Source organism: Lepeophtheirus salmonis, chromosome 3 (genome assembly GCF_016086655.4).
Source record: "Lepeophtheirus salmonis chromosome 3, UVic_Lsal_1.4, whole genome shotgun sequence".
Taxonomy (NCBI): Eukaryota; Metazoa; Arthropoda; class Copepoda; order Siphonostomatoida; family Caligidae; genus Lepeophtheirus; species Lepeophtheirus salmonis.
Window position 1 is genome coordinate 26,516,093 of NC_052133.2, and position 16,896 is coordinate 26,532,988.

The window sequence follows — 16,896 nt, forward strand, 5'->3', positions numbered from 1 at the left end:
ATTATATTTATATTAATTTAAAGTACCCATGGGCAGGAGTCATCCCTGTCCATACTTAATAGTTGAAATAGGATTAAATTAGGACTACAACGCAGTGGATCCCGTATAGATAATGTGTACTATTCAAAGAGTAATATCAAATTCATTCATCAAAGTACTTTTGATTGTTCAGTTCACTGAGAAATATTAAAAGAAATTGTATTACAAGATTTTCTTTAAATAAATAAATTTGTTGCATAAATCAAATACATTTGATTTAATATATATGTTGTCTACAAGTTGTAACTTTAATTGAAGGATTTACAGTACTTAGGATGAGAGTCATGCAATAGTTGAATATTCCATGGAGGATCAATATGTTAGTGGTATAATTTTTTACTATTTTAATACAAATTACTAGTATATAATATAAGTATTACCTGGCACATTATAAAGTTCATATGCCCAAAGTTATATTACACATAAATTAATGATGAATAACCATGTAACTTTAATAGGTCCTAATGAAATGATAGAATCAATTAATAGTTGGTAATTAGAATGACCTATTTGGTATTGAATGAATGCATTTTAAGACGAAGAAATTAAAACTTATACAAGTTGCGACTTGTACGACAAAATATGCAGGAGTTACAATGCGATGAAAATGCTATTTTTCATTAATCAATATTATGGGATCACATTCAAAATCTCGGGGATTTCCAACCATTGTCTTTTTTAGCATTCAGACAGTATCCTACATTTTGACTCTAAATAATATAAACTATTTTCCATCAACACTAGAATAACTCTTTCTTGTCAAGAATTTATAATAGGTATTGTGAAAAAGTAATTTTAAGCCATGTATGCCCCGTTCTGTTTGATAACTTGTTGCCAACAAGAATCCAACTTCATAATGCCCTTCTCATAGAAGTCCTTGTCCCTATAGGTAAAAAAACACGGAAACTCAATTTGGACACCCAAGTGCGTTGGCCATAGATAGGAACATGAGGGAGTCACTTGGTGCAAGGTCCGGACTGTAGGGTGGATGCATAAGAACTTCCCATCCAAACCCCCGGAGCTTCTGGAGCGTCATCAGATATGTGTGCGGCCTGGTGTTGTCTTGATAAAACACGATTCTTCTTCTATTCAACAATGCTATCCGCTTCTGATCGATCGCCAGCTTCAAACGGGTGGGTTGTTCACAGTAGAGGTCAGAATTATGGTGAAAATTTATTTTTTAATTGAAAAAAAAAATCCCAACCACTGCTTTGCAACACAAACTGAAAGAGTATCGGTCCCGTAAACATCTTTAAAATTTATTGGTTGCTTTCGACGTGCTTTCAATTTTCACTTAGTAAAAATGACAAATATGGCGAATTTTTTTCTTTGAGACCTCTATACTGGAAGCTCAAAGCTAATTTTTTTTACTTCAAAAAATGTACTTATTTCCAAGAAATTTTGATGAAACTTCATTAAATGCCTTTTACAAGAAAACTTTACATTGGCATTGAATAATAATTGATGCAAATGATACCCACTGATATATGAATTAAATCAAAATAGTATGTACTAAAATTGATAGATTTGTACATTTTTTTAGATCGCTTAGGGACAAAATAAGTAGGATAATAAGATATAAATATCTTACCTTTCCATTGTAAAAGTTAATTTATTGTCTAAAGCGTCAGATATATAATTAAACGAGGCAATAGGGAGATAAATAATTTATAAACAGTTAGGTTTTAGTCCTTTTTATTTGTTGGTCCTATTATGATATCAAATAGTATATTATTTTCCTATATATTAATGAAAAAGGGATTTCATTCATATAAAATAAGATTTTGTTTACCTCCCAAAATCAGGCTTGGACATTGAAGTAATGAACGACGCATGGGAAAAAATATGAACGGCGTTCATTTTGACTTTAATTTTCTTATTGTTCATAAGTGGTTGCTTTTTGACTATTTTTCCGAAGATTACTATGGATATAATTATAATTATTATCTTTGATGGTGCTAAAGTATAGTTCATTTAGTCTATTTTTTTTTCAATCCATTGCTTCGTTTAATTGCACCATTCACTGGAAAATAAGTCATCTCAAGATAAACTTCTAAATCACAAATAGGGTATAATGGATCAAATAAAATCTATAATGGACGTTAATGCACGTTTATTTATTTAGTATTTTATAAAGTTTTTATCCAATTTGTTTATGCTAATTTGAACCCGACATTAGTACCTTTAATCTTTATTACTGCACAATATGAAAGCACTTTGTCTTAATTTTTAACATCTATTTTTATTCAATATCTATCATTAATTGTCTGGAGAGCGTGGGAAGATATTCATATACTCGAATTTCATATTATACAATTCAATTGGAGATATTAGAAAATATCAACTTTTACACAATACTGTACTCTGTAATTTCTGAAAAATTCATTCAATTCTCTTGATGTTTAAGAAAGTTGTGCTGTTTTATTGAAATATAATATCATAGATTTTGGTGTAGAAAATTCGAGTATATGAATAAAATAAATGAGAATTATTGAAAAAAAAAAAAAAAAGAGTTAAAAATTAAGACATAGTACTTTCATATTGTTCAGTAACAAAGGTTAAATATGTTAATTTCTAGTTGAAATTGATGTACGTTTCATGAACAGATTAAATGGAAACTTTACAAGATAATAGATAAATTATTGTTTTAAGTCAATTATAACTTTTATTTGATCTATTACACCTCATTTGTAATTTTGAAGGGTATCTTGAGATAACTCATTTTCCAGCAAATGGTGCAATTAAACGAAGACATGGATTAAATAACTTTTTAGACTGGGTGAAATATTAAGAATTTATCTACATTAAATATAAATGACATGAATTTGATTTCTCCCATTTAAGTAATGAAAATCCATCATTTAAATGGGAATGCCCAAAATACTTCTATACTTCCGTACACGGAGCACGCCTCCTACAAGTTGTTTCACGCTGTAAATCAGCATTTTGTAACATACCTACTTTATTTGCTCTATTTTTGATGAAACTATTATATATAATTAACACTTACATTTAGATTTTTATCGTGAACTCCAATCCAAGGTAATGAATTTACTAAAGCTGCCAAGCACTATGAAATCAAACCGTCATAAATTTGGCAAGCTGCCCACCAATAATTATTTAATACACTTAGAGAGAACCATATGTTTTTAAGGCCCAGTAGCATACAAAGCTTGATGAATGGGCCTAGCAAGCAGTGGAGGGTTTAATATTGCAATATTAAATTTAAATCATTTGTCTTGAACTATTATTTGTTGTTACAAGTCTTTGAGTATATAATTCTAGTCAATTTTATAGCTTTACCTTCGAGTTGGTTAGATTTAGTTACTCATTTGTGGGCCTCGGGCAAAGCCAGTTGAAAATTTAAAAAAAAACCCGAATGGATTACATTTGACGCTTCTCCCTATCTTGTTTTTTGTATTTAAATTTCATTTGTATGGTATTGTGATCAACCATGCAATTGAACAGTGTCAATCCGAATCAATTTGGCGCCATATACAAAATATTACCCACTATTATGATTATTCAATATTATACTCTTCCACAAAGCTGAATATATTAATTGCCTTGGACATTTATTATGCAGGTGGTCTCGTCTAAAACTGAAAACTCCTTTAAATTTTACGCCATGCACATATTCGTGATTTTATTCAGTTGAAACCGTTTTATACTTCGAGGCAAGGATCTTGACTAGCTATAATCAAAACTCCAGTAAAATCTAAATAGTAACAGTGAAACAACAGCCGATAATATGGAGAGACGTCGAGTGGAAATTTTGGAACTTTCCGACCGGGGAAAAACTACCACTGAAATTGCCAAGGTTCTGAACTGCAGCCACACCACCGTTTGCAGCGTGATAGCCAAAGGGACTCCTGAGGCGACCACAAGATCCAAGTCAAGGCCTCGAAGGTCGGACGAAATGGTTTGCTGCCGTGGAAAAGTCTGTCGAGGACTAGAGAGGCAATGTCACCGTCAGCGGCCTCTCCAGGGAGTTCAACGTCAGCAGAAGGACCATGGACAGGCTAGTTAAGAAGGATCTTGGTATTAACGTCTAAAAGAGAACCCTTCGTCAAGCCTTCAAGGCATCAAATTTAAAGGAGTGTTCAGTTTTAGACGCGCACACCAGTATTCTGAGAAAATATGTATACTTCTTATAATATATTAAATAATTAAAAAATATAACATCCTCAGCCAATGCAAAATATAAAATTGAACCATGTACAAAAAGAAAACTGTAGACAAGTGTTACAAAATAAAAATATTACAACTGCACGGATATATGTATAGCAGGGGCATCTGCAGGCCCAAATTAATTTAAATATTTGTTTTCTAAAAAAAGGTTATTGAAGTAAAAAAAAATTATAAGGGATTTTTTCTATAAAAAAGGTTAATGGAAGATTTTTTTTTCTTGATATGCAATAATTATTTTCATACTATAAAATGCAATTATTAACTGGTTGGAGCGGTGCATTCAGGTCGGGTTGTAGCCGAAAATATAGACAAATGATTTGGGACTAGTTTTATCCTCTCACACGGTAAGCACCTCCCCCCCCCCTTCCCCATCTACACCAAAGTCTTGCATATTTAATCTCTTTAACAATAAATAAAAATAAAAAAAAGCAGAACCCACCTATCTTGAGAGTTTAACACTATAGACAAACTAAGACCACTGTGGGTATATCAGAGATGAACTCAGAGAGGAATTTACAGCCTTTAAAAAAAAATCAGCAAAACAATTAAAAACCAATCAGAGCTTCAACAAAAAAATTCAGTCAGAAAGTAAAAAAATGAAACCCGACTGGGCCTGACAATTAAAGACCGACCAGACCTTAGTTTTATGGTTGAAACTTGGCCCAACTATAATAAAAATGGATCTAATAAAATAAAATTGAGCCCAGCCGAAAGTTAGGTTAAGAAAGGTGTCACCTTTTTTTTTCTTTCTTCGCACCTATTATGGCATCCCTGAATGAACAACAAACTTAGCATTTGCCTATATTGTCTATGCCACGAGTCAACCTTTCCAGTAAATAAGGTAACTAAGAAAAAATATGTCGGTTCAGCTATTTTTTAAAGGAGGGAGGTTGTTGAAAATAAATTGGAGGTTCCATTGAATAAAAGTACTGCCTCTATTTTGAGGCTATTAAAAATACCAAAACATTTTGAAGAAATTGGACACCATTTTATAAAAATGGAGAGTATCATGTTTTGCTTTTAGTAAGCTACGCCCTTGAGGCTCATTTTTATGTATTACGAAACAAAAAGGGCTTTATATATTAATGAGTATTTTTTTAGGTTGGACTTTTTATACTAGATAAATATTAAATAAATAAATACAAATTCAAAAATGAACGATTGAGCGGAAAAATGAACGGCGAACGGAAAGTTTAAAAAAAAATGAACGATTGAATGGAAAAAGGGTGAACGGATACAAGTCTGCCCTAAATGGCCGACATCATAAATGTTGTGTTACGTAAACACTATTAGGTACTAGGAATTTCATTTTCTGGGAAAATATTTTTAAATATCGGGATGCTGTTACTCTAAGTAAATGAGAAATATTGATAAATTTTTTTATATTTGTATTTTAAAAATAAATAAGACAATTTAAGCTTGTCCCACCCAAGGTTAATAATAATACAACGAGATTAAACGAGAACACTTTTCCTACTGATGTTAGACTTCCACCAAACTTTTTAATAGTGACGTAAAAGAGTATATAACTCTTACCAAGAGTTACTTTATATTGCCTTCATTGACTGTTACTGTTAAAGTACCGCTGTTATACTCTATAATATCAAAATCTGTCGTTCTGGCCCAGCTGTCGGTACACTACATCAAATAGAAGTTTATGAGAAACCTGATTACAGGATGGCATGATCTTGTATTTCTATTAACCTTGGTCTTACCCATATACTGGGCTAATCTTATCTAGTGGTACACCATATATTATTTTGATTTTTTTCAAGAGACAAAATTAAGCGGAGGGTTTTTTGTAAGGACATTTATTTTACAAAATCATCTGAAAATATTGCTTGGCACAATTTTTATTCAATATGTGAGCCCTCAACTCTAATAATTGCCTCAATACGAGACATAAATCCTTTTGACTATGTTCTCAGACTCGAGCTTGGATCATTCCTTCTCGATGGAAGCCTTTAAAGACGGGATACTCCTGTGAGGAGTAGTACAGATCCACTCTCCCAGAGGTGCCGAGATAGAGTAGTCCAAGGGTTTGCGTCTGGAGAGGAGGGTAGCCACATTTTGTGGTCTTAAAAGGCCGGAAAGTTGTCTCTCAGTACAACTTGGATCTTTGTGGCATGATGCATGTAGCTCCGTCTTGAGTTAACACAAAGTTTTCTTCGAACTTTTCTGTGCCCCAAGGTAGTACTTTCTTATCCAGAAGTTTGATGTAAGCATTTACATTGAGCCGGTCCTTCCTCTCTACAAAAATGAGAGAACAGACTCCACAACGCCCAAGACTATGGTTCCAATTGATGTTTTGTTCTGAATACATGTCTCACTGAAGTTGAGACAATGTCCAGATGTTCGGTTGTGATGTATTGGCAGTTCTATTTATTCACAGTGGCATCCACAGTAAAAAAATTCATCAGAAAAGAGCAAAACTTTGCTCGAATTTTTGTTGGCCTTGAGAAAATTTAGAATCTTCTGTGCTCTTTCTAACCATCTCAGCTTACTCTGTTTAGAGATATGATTGTCTTGTTGCACCAATGTCATTCCGGATTGAAGATAATAAAATGTGTAGTACTAGATAAGATCAACACTATATTATCAATTATCAAATTATAATCCATCGTTATCAAACTATAGTGCACAAGTTTGTTTTCTTTAGAGCTCATTTTGCTTCTTCTCAGTTTTCGATTATTTTTTATCATAAATTATTTTAATACAATATTTATGAAATTATAAGACTCCAGAAACAAATTCAAATGGTGGTTTTTTATATCTTGACGGAATATTGATAATTTTTTTTTTCTCATAAGATAGAAAAGTAATCAATAGTTAAATTCCAATAATAAATAATAATGCATAAAAATAGTAATGTCAAATTAAACATTAAATAAACAATTAAATTTTTAAATACATTTTAGAGTTAGATATATATAATAATATATAAACAATCGAGGGATACATTTTGAATAAACATTAGTAAGGTTTAAGTCATTTTGGTTATTGCTCAAATTTAGACATCTAATAGTTCGCCATTTTTCTTAAAACATAAACATAAAACATGGTTGTTTAGGGCCAAAAAAGCCCGACATCAACAATGCTGGCGACACACCTAGTTCAAACCATATAGACTATTGTTAATGAAATAAATCCCGGGATAAATGGGCATGTTATAAGAAAAGAAACCGAAAATCAATATGGTAACCCTGAAAATTTGAAGAATGTTTTGTAGGAGAGGAAGAATCATACTTATGACGTTTAATTGGATCAGCTACAATCAGTTGTGACAAGACAGGAAGGAGAAAAGGACATCAAAAAGCTAGAAATACTCCTTTGTTGATCCCCAATTCTACTCTGAGTCCAACAAGGACTCACAATTATAACTCTGCAACAAACCCTTTGGATTACGCTCCGTTTTTTATGAGTGCACACGAACGTTCAAACAGGGTTTGAACATAATTGAATCTATTTAGGAATGGATGTTCACTAGTCAGAAATTAAATAATAAGGACAACTGCTACGGAAAGAAAATTCCTTTTTTACACTACCAAGTACAAATTTACGGGCCAGCTAAAAATACACACAGGATTTTCATAACTCCTTGTTGGACTCCGAGTAGAATTGAGGATCAAATAAGCAAAAAAAAAAAAGAAAAAGAAAGAGTGTACGTCATTATTTAATTTGTTCCTTCAAGAAAAACTAGCTGAGCTGTATGCATGATCATTAGATGTGTCTATAATTCTATGAAGATTCAATTTACCTACTTATTCTTATATCAGCTCTTCTATGAAGTAGTGTCTACAATTTTAGTTTTAAAAGACTAGAGGGAAATTTACCAATAAAAAATTAGATATGGAATGTTTTTTTCCAAACATTTTTCAAAATTATGTACCTCCCCAATAATGCGAGGTGTATTCATATACTAAAGTGATTTTCAAATTTCGCGGGCAACGTATATTTGGTAGGCTAGATTTCTTAGTTTTTTATTTTAATACATTCAAAAAAGAAATTTTTTTTATTGTTTAAAGTTATATAATATGTTTACTTTGTTTTTGAGAAGCATAATGGTTAGAAATATTTTGTTTGTTCGGTGATTTTTTGCTATTGAAAAATATGGATTAAAAGAATTTGCATTAAATTTTGTTTAAAAAATACTGTGAAACTGTATTTTAATTTTTTTTTTTAAATGTTTAGAAGTGGTACAAACTTTTCCAAGATGCCCGAAAAAATTCCAATAACAAGCGTCGGGACGCCCAAGCACCGCAAAAACGTCGAAGCGGTGAAGAAAAATATTTCTGAAAATGGACAAATACCTATCATAGAATTTGCTGACGATATTGACATATCGGTTGGCTCGTTCCATGAAACCTTTTGGAATGTTTTGGGTATGCGACGAAACTGCTTAATTTTGACAAAAATAATCGTCCATTGAGCATCGCTAATGAGCTACTCACAGACATCAATGATGATCCTGATTTGCTCATAAGGTTCATCACTGGTGACGAATTATGGGTATATGTGTATGTTTATGTCAAAACCAAAGCTCAAACGTCCAAATAGAATAACCTAGGACAAATAGAAAAAAAAAATGCAGAACAAGCAAAATATTTCTAACCATTATGCCCCTCACAAACAAACTAAACATATTATATAGCTTTAACAATAAGTAAAGTTTCTTTTTCGAATGTACTAACATAAAAAATTAAAAAATCTAGTAAACCATATATACGTTGCCTGCGAAATTTGTTAAGCCACCTTACTATTTGAACACCCCTCGTATCTGATGTACATGCCAAAAACGGAATATGAACCCCTTTTGAGATACATTGTTTTGCAAGAAATGAGATGTATAACTCCCCAACAAATCCTCAGCGTTACTCTCAGCTATTCGTGCAGACAAACACTCCTGGTTACACTTTATACTTAGATGTTCTCTCCACAAGAATGAAAGAAATATGATAATAACTTGAGAAGAAAAAAAAATGGCTATCGGTGGATTGCAAGCCTCCACCTATTTCCTGAATTGGATTTTATGCTATATGAAACATGTTTATTATATGTGTGCCTAGATAGAGCAAATATTTGAATAATTGTAAATTAATGACACATTCAGAAATTTTATCTTTCCACGGACACTTTTTTATATATGGTATTTAAGTGGAATCAAGTGCATCTCTAAAAAACTTATTGAATATGCTTATAATATTTAACAAATTAATATACATATAATAATTTGAGTGAGATTGAAAATGGGCAAAAGCAAATTCTTCGTTGCGGAGGTAAAAATATAAACCGTTGCGTTAGGTACGTGATGAACTCTGATAGCTTTTATGGTTAAATACAAATGAATTGTTGGGTCCTTCGGGATGGAAATCTAATTTACTATTCTTTTTTTATGTGGGTGATTTTAATTCCTTAACGTTTTGTAGATATTTGTAACATATACATATAATAAGTGACTTATTATTTTCACCAGAGAAAAACTATGGGTTGGACCACCATACATAATTTTCTCAACATGCCAGTAGTCAATAAATATTGACAGCATGTCGTTGTCCCCTTCACCAATATTATTTATGTACAATGTACATAAATAAAATGTCTCCCATGACGAAGAAAAAAAAAATTTAAATAAAATAAAAATACTTGGAGATATTACCTATAAAGTAGGGTGCTCCGTTTTTGGTTTAAATTTGTTTTGACCTTTTCTACGTAGGACTTTCAGGACATTTTCAGCATCTAGTAAATATCATTTTAGTTCACTTACGGGGGTCAAAGATGTGACGAATAATTTGTCATTGCTCTGTTTCATTAAACAGAGCAGTAGTAGTACCTGGCATTACTGGAGTAACTAGGCGTTGATAAAAGACACATTTTGCTTTAACAACATGGAAAATATCTCCCCAAGAAATCATCAGTGTTAATCTCTGTTTTTCATAAGCAATAATAATTATATTAATTCATATGACTTTTAAAGAATAAAAGAATAATATTAAAAGTTTGAGAAAGAAAAAATAAATATGTTGGGATGACTGATGAGTAAAAAAAAAAGAGATCTGTGTAAATAAAAAAAACTAGGTTTACCGATTAGAAAAGAAAGAGTTTGAAAACAAAAATGAATATGCTTGACTGATGGGTACTGTAGTTTTTAGAGGGGTTACTAATCATTAACATACCAGGGTTTATATTTAATTCAAATCTTAACATGTACTGTTAATGGGGTACTAGGAAAACTGACCTGGTGAAAATTGCCAGTGGAAGATTGCTCTGGAGGAAATTTACTAGTTAGGAAATTTGTTCCGTATTTTTGATATAAGAAATAACAATGTACTCATATTAATGAAGTTTTGCATGTAGCATCGAGCGTGTATAAAAGGGTAAATTACATTACAATTGCCCGTGGAAGATTGCCCTCGAGAAAATTGTTCGTATTTTGTTCAAACTTCATGATAAATAATTATAAATTCCCTTAATATACATAATTATTTATGACAGATATCTAAACATATTTGGTTGTTCAATCCCCCGAGGGAGTACCTTCAAGTGTGAGTAATATTATCGCAATACAATTTACTTGCAATTTTTTAAATGTAATCCTATCTTCTAAGAAATGTATTGAGAGTATAGATAATGAGGAGTTGGTGTATAAATAGCTTAGGGGCTCTTAAAATATGGTTGAATACCCCCCACCCTCGAATTGGCCCGAGGGTACTGTGGGATTACTAAAAACTACTGCAAATTCATTCAATATTCATTCAGTATTCCGCGATATATTAAGAGGCCCTAAGCTATTTATTCCCTCCCCCTCTTTTACTCATACGTGAAGGTACTCCCTTGGGGGATGGAACGAACAAATATGTTTAGATATTTATGATAAATAATATTAAGCGAATTTATAATGTGTTATTATTCATCTTGAAGTTTGAACAAAATACGGGCAATTTTCTCCAGGGCAATCTTCCATGGACAAATTTCCCCAGGACAGTTTTTTGGGCACGTGTTAACCAATATGAATTACATACATAAGAGACCAATAACAAGAACAGGGAGAAATAGTGCTCGTTTTATAGAGGCACACGTTTTCATTATTTTATTAATACGACGACAAGATTTAATTCATTTTATAGAGTGCTCCCTGTATATTATACTAAAATATGTATGATGTACACCAGGGATGACTATATGTAATTTATCCTTTGATACGCGCTCGATGCTACATGCAAAAGGCCTACGAGACTTGATTAATATGAATACATTGTTATTTCTTATATCAAAAATATTTATATGATTTACATTAGGGAATACTATATACAGTGTACCCAGTATGTAATTTCGATGCTATATGCACAAGCCTAAAATGTTTCATTTATGTAACTTCATTTTAATGGAGCACTATATACGCCACACCCGTTTACTTATTTTCATATATCTAGATTTTCACACTGACAAACTTTCCTTTATTTATATATGTACATGGTTTGGAAGCAAAACGTGACTGTTAATGAATGCTAACTATGTATCTAAAATAGAAAGTTTTGGGATTTTTTCCGGCATATTCTGAATCTCCTGTACATTCTGCATAACTAAATAAAAATAAGCATTTCTCTAATCTTTCATCATGAGTGAGCAAGAAGCAAAATACAAAGGATCCCATACCTTCTGGATACCTAAATTGTGGTGGTAGAGATTATGAACATTGTGAGGTACTCCAGGAGCCTCATTTTCAACGTGGCTAAGATGAAAAATACCTCTCAAGGAAATAAGGAATTGGGGTACACAACTTGAAAAGGGAATTCGGAGTTTTTGAGGGACCTGAAGAAGAAGATCAAAGAGGACCCAACAAAATCCATGAATTGCCTCTCTCACGAGTTTGACGTGGACGAGCGGACAATCAGGAGTGTTGTTGTAATGTATTCTTGTTTCCTTCCCCTTTGTTCTCTTCTCTTATTTTCTTGTATTTATATAGATATGTGTAAAGTACAGCATTTTACCTCGTTTTAAATATAAATAGTCGTGTATTTCATATATGTATCAGAGTAGGTTATTGTATTAATAAGAATATAATTTTTCCTATTAGACAACCTTTGCTTTATTCCTCCACGTCTTTCCTCTCCTCATTTCTCTCGGTCATCCTGGATTCCTCGGCTTAAATAGTTTGTGTCTCCTCAACCTCATCAAGACACAACAGCTGTGAAGGAGGACTTTGGGGTATCCTCTTACACAAGGATCCCACGTCACCTGTTAACGGACACTCTGAAGGAAAGGAGACTCCAGAGGTGCAAGGAAGTTCGTGCGTGGATCCAGGCAAATGGATCCACAGTAAAAAATTTCTCTGACGAGAAGGTTTTCCCCGTGCACCAGATCTACAACCCTCCAAACGACTGTTAGCTGTGGGGATCACCAGAATAGGTCAAGGGGGTGTTCCGTACAAAACATCCCACCCAAACAATAGTCCTGGGGGTGGTGGTGTCCGACGGCAAGAAGATGCCACCCTTCTTTTTTAAGGCTGGGAGGAAATCGGCTAGGAGGCCTACTACGAGGTGTTGAGGTTCCTCTATACTGCCATGGCTCAAGGCCACATACCCAAAGGACAACTATGTGTCGACCCAAGATGTTGCACCCTCACACACATCGGCCAAATGCCATAAATTCTGCCACGACAACATGGCTGATTTTTTGCCCAAGGACATGTGGCCATCATCTTCATCGGATTTGGACCTGTTGGAATTTACTGCGTGGGAAACTTTGGAGAGGGAGACTAACCGGACATCGGGCAATTTTCTTCAGGGCAATATTCCACAGAAAATTTTCCCCAGGGCAGTTTTCCTAGTTCCCTAAATAAGTATATTTCCATATTTATGTGGAAAAAGGTACTTTTGTATGACTTAAAGCAATTTATTTGTAATCTACTTACATGCCATTCTAAGCCAATTCCATACTAGCTATAAATATTCATACATACATAAATATATGTGGTCCGTATTCTCTACTCTTGTTTGATTAATAATATTTACAAAGTATTAGACCCTTGAGACTAGGTCATTTAATTCTACTCCATTTTTTCCCAAATAATAGATTGAATATAATATAACTAGTGAACATGAACAATAGTGTTGTGATTCGGTCTGAGAATTCTAAACCGGTCTGATACCATTAATTTTTATTGGACTGAACTAATTGGGTCCTTTAAATAAGTTCAGTCTGGTTTGCTCTCAAAATAGAAATTTGGTTTGAATCGGTTTCATTTAAAATTCCTTTTAGAATTATTATAAAAATGAATTTTCGATTACGTCATGTGTACTTTAAAATTTGCATCAATTAACAATAACGTCATATGACGTTAAATGTATTACATGAATCATATTTGTACAACCCATAAATCAACATAAGGGAGAAAATCCGTTCGTCGATTGAGACTGAAAAAAATGGGTCCAGGTTTTGAAAACAATTAAATTTCATTTTCTGGTATGAGAACGTGGTCTGGACCGAAATAGTGGTTCAAATCGGTCTGGAAAATATAACTCATACCGAATAAATAAAATGGGTGGAATCGACGTAGCTCATAAAAAACGCACTCGGGAGAAATCATTCTCTTGAACTCAAATTGCGCCCTAGTCATTCCTAGAGATAGAAATATACTTTATGTATATGGATTTCACACAAGATTCCTAGATTAGATGGAGTAAATATAATACTATAATGTTTTCTTATATTTAATCAGTGTAACTCCATCTAACAAATTAATGGTTCATTAAAAAATATATATAATAATGACGGGTCAGGTTTTGAAAACCATTAAATTTCAGTTTATAGTGTGGACCGAAATAGTCGTTAAAATCGACCGAACCAAAAAATAAATAAAATCGATCTCCATTGATCTTAGAAATTTTTTGGTATAAACCAGGGATGTCCCACCGTTGACCCACGGGCAACACTGCGGCTGATTTATGTTCAAATACGGCCCATTACCCATTCTCACAATTCTGCAGACGCCCCTGAACAGAGTTTGTCCTGTTTTGAAGCAGTTTGACTTTTTTTTATATTTGGCCTAAATTTGAAATAAATATGTATTTAATTTTTTTTGTTTTATGAAGCCATTTTTCATGAAATTTAATTTAATAGGCTATGTGGCCCATTAAAATATTTTGAGTGGTAATGCAGTCCATTCTATTAAAAGGTTTCCATGGTTTAAACTGAGTGTATGGGTCAATTTTTGATACCGTCAGATGTATTTCAAAATTGTGAACATAGGCCTACAATCAATTTAATTATAACAAGATTTGTCAGCAACGCTTTTCAGTTCTCACTGAAAATTTAATAATATAACATATAACGTGTTTGGGGCCCCAAATAAAGGAGTATATCTATAATGAGTAGTTTAAAAATCCTTACACATTCACGATTTAAAATGCTTATTTTTTATACAATAGTTGTGAATACTTAGTTTTATTAACTTTATCAAAGAATTCAATTAAAAATTTAATTTTTTAAAATAAATATAAAGTTAAAAATGAACTTAAATTACTTTTTAAATATTAAATACCAATAGTCAAGACATGTGCTGGACAATTTCATGCATACTTCCACTTCTTTTTTCTTTCGGTTAAACGGAACCTTTTGTTGTTTTTTATCTTAGAACGTTCAAATAAAGTAGAAATTGCACTATGGAACCAACCGCCACCGTTCTTTTGTAGACATCCGCAGAAACATTGGTTCTTCAAAGTAACCCTCAAGCAAATAATATATCTATAAATAATTATAATATGGAGCCCAGTGACATCACTATAAAACAACCCATTAATTTAATTTTCACATACCTCTCATTGTAAAACATAGTTGATTATATTTCTTAGTAAACTCTTGAGTCTTTGGTGGGAATCCAATTCGCACGGTTGAGGGCATTGATCTACAACTTCACTCAATTGATGTCTTTTGGAAAATTAAACATTTTCATAGGTGATAAGCCTGCATACTTTTTAGTCGAAGTTGATCTATAATTATTACAATACACTGCACGTCAAGTTACCATTATGCAAAATACATTGCAATTAATAGATATTGCCTAATTATCATAAATAATTAAATTAAGCTAATAAATTAGTACATTAATTGCCTTCAAGACGATTAAAATAGACCTGAAGGCAGGTGACAATTTTAAGCCAATCAGCAAATAGTAGAAAAAACTTGTTTTTTTCTTCTATTTGTCCTTGCTTTCCCTTGAGTCCTTTTGCCAAAACGAATTTAAGTTACTACATTTCATGTATTACACACGTCCTTATCTTATTGTATCAGACAAACTTTCTTCCGAAAAGAAGCAGAAAAAAAGGCCAGAAATCATCTGGTGGTTAGCCAAATAAGTCAATCACACTAATTGCTATATTTTTCGAATGTACTCTTAGACTATTACCCTCAATTATTATTTCTTCACCATTATTTTGTAATATTTAAATCTACTGAAAAAAAAAATCAATATTGGACCGAGTCTAACACAAATTATTAAAAACTATTTCATCAAATGTTTGGTAAATGTCATCGTAAATCAAATTAATACATTAATGAACTACATAAATATTAAATATGTATGAATAAATATAATCGCACCAACCCAAAACAAAAATAGCATGACACCAACCTATCCATTTTATTGCCTTACCAACCCCAAAAACTCAATTCATTTGCATGGTTAAATATTTACAGTTCTTTTTTGTTTTGTTTGAATGAATATATCATATTAATATTTACTTAACCGAACGTCAAAAATTAATAAATATCTCACGTTCAATTCTCAATTTATACATGGGTAAGTTGACAAACCTCAAGAAGGGGCCTCATAGTTATAGCTAATAAAAGTGCATACTTAATGAATCCTTCATTTTTTTGGTAAAATGGTTTGTACAATTTCTAGACATTGAAAAATAATCCAAATATTTTATTGGCTAAAGAGATTTAAACGGTCGAAAAATCTACTGTTGTTTTGAAATGCAATGATGTAAATCCACTGTGTTTTTTAACTGCCCTGTGAATCTGTAATTGTTACATTGAAAAAAGAATTTTCTTTTCCTTAGCAGTCATCATTATTATGTAATTCCTGAGTTGCGAACATCCTTTCCTAAATAGATTCAATTATATTCAAAACCTGTTTGAAAGTTCGTGTGTTCTCATAAAAGACGGAGACTAACCCTGAAGGTGTGTTGCAGAGTTATAATTGTAACTCATTGTTGGACAAAGAATAAAATTGGGGATTGACGTGGGAGTAATTCAAGTATTTGTCCTAGTTTATATCCTTTTCTCCTTCCTCTCTTGTCTTAAAGTTTGTTTCATAAAATTTATTGGGAAGCTATTGAAAGGCTCAGAGACGTCATGGAATTTATCTTCTGTAAGAAAGAATCCTTTAAATTTATGTGAAGATGGTTATAAATATGGTAAAATAACCAAACTTTGGAATGGATGAGCACAATTATGACAACGAATATATACTCCAGAATAATGATGGGACGGATCTCACAAATCAAACCTTGGTGCAATTTATCGGGATTGGAATGGTGCACAAAGAATCAGCTGGAAATGCTAGCCTGTATATTTGTGAAATTCATTAGTAAATATAATTAGCAAAATAATAAGGCAAAATTTTGTGATTTTTTTTTAACTAACCTCAAAGATCCTGCATCT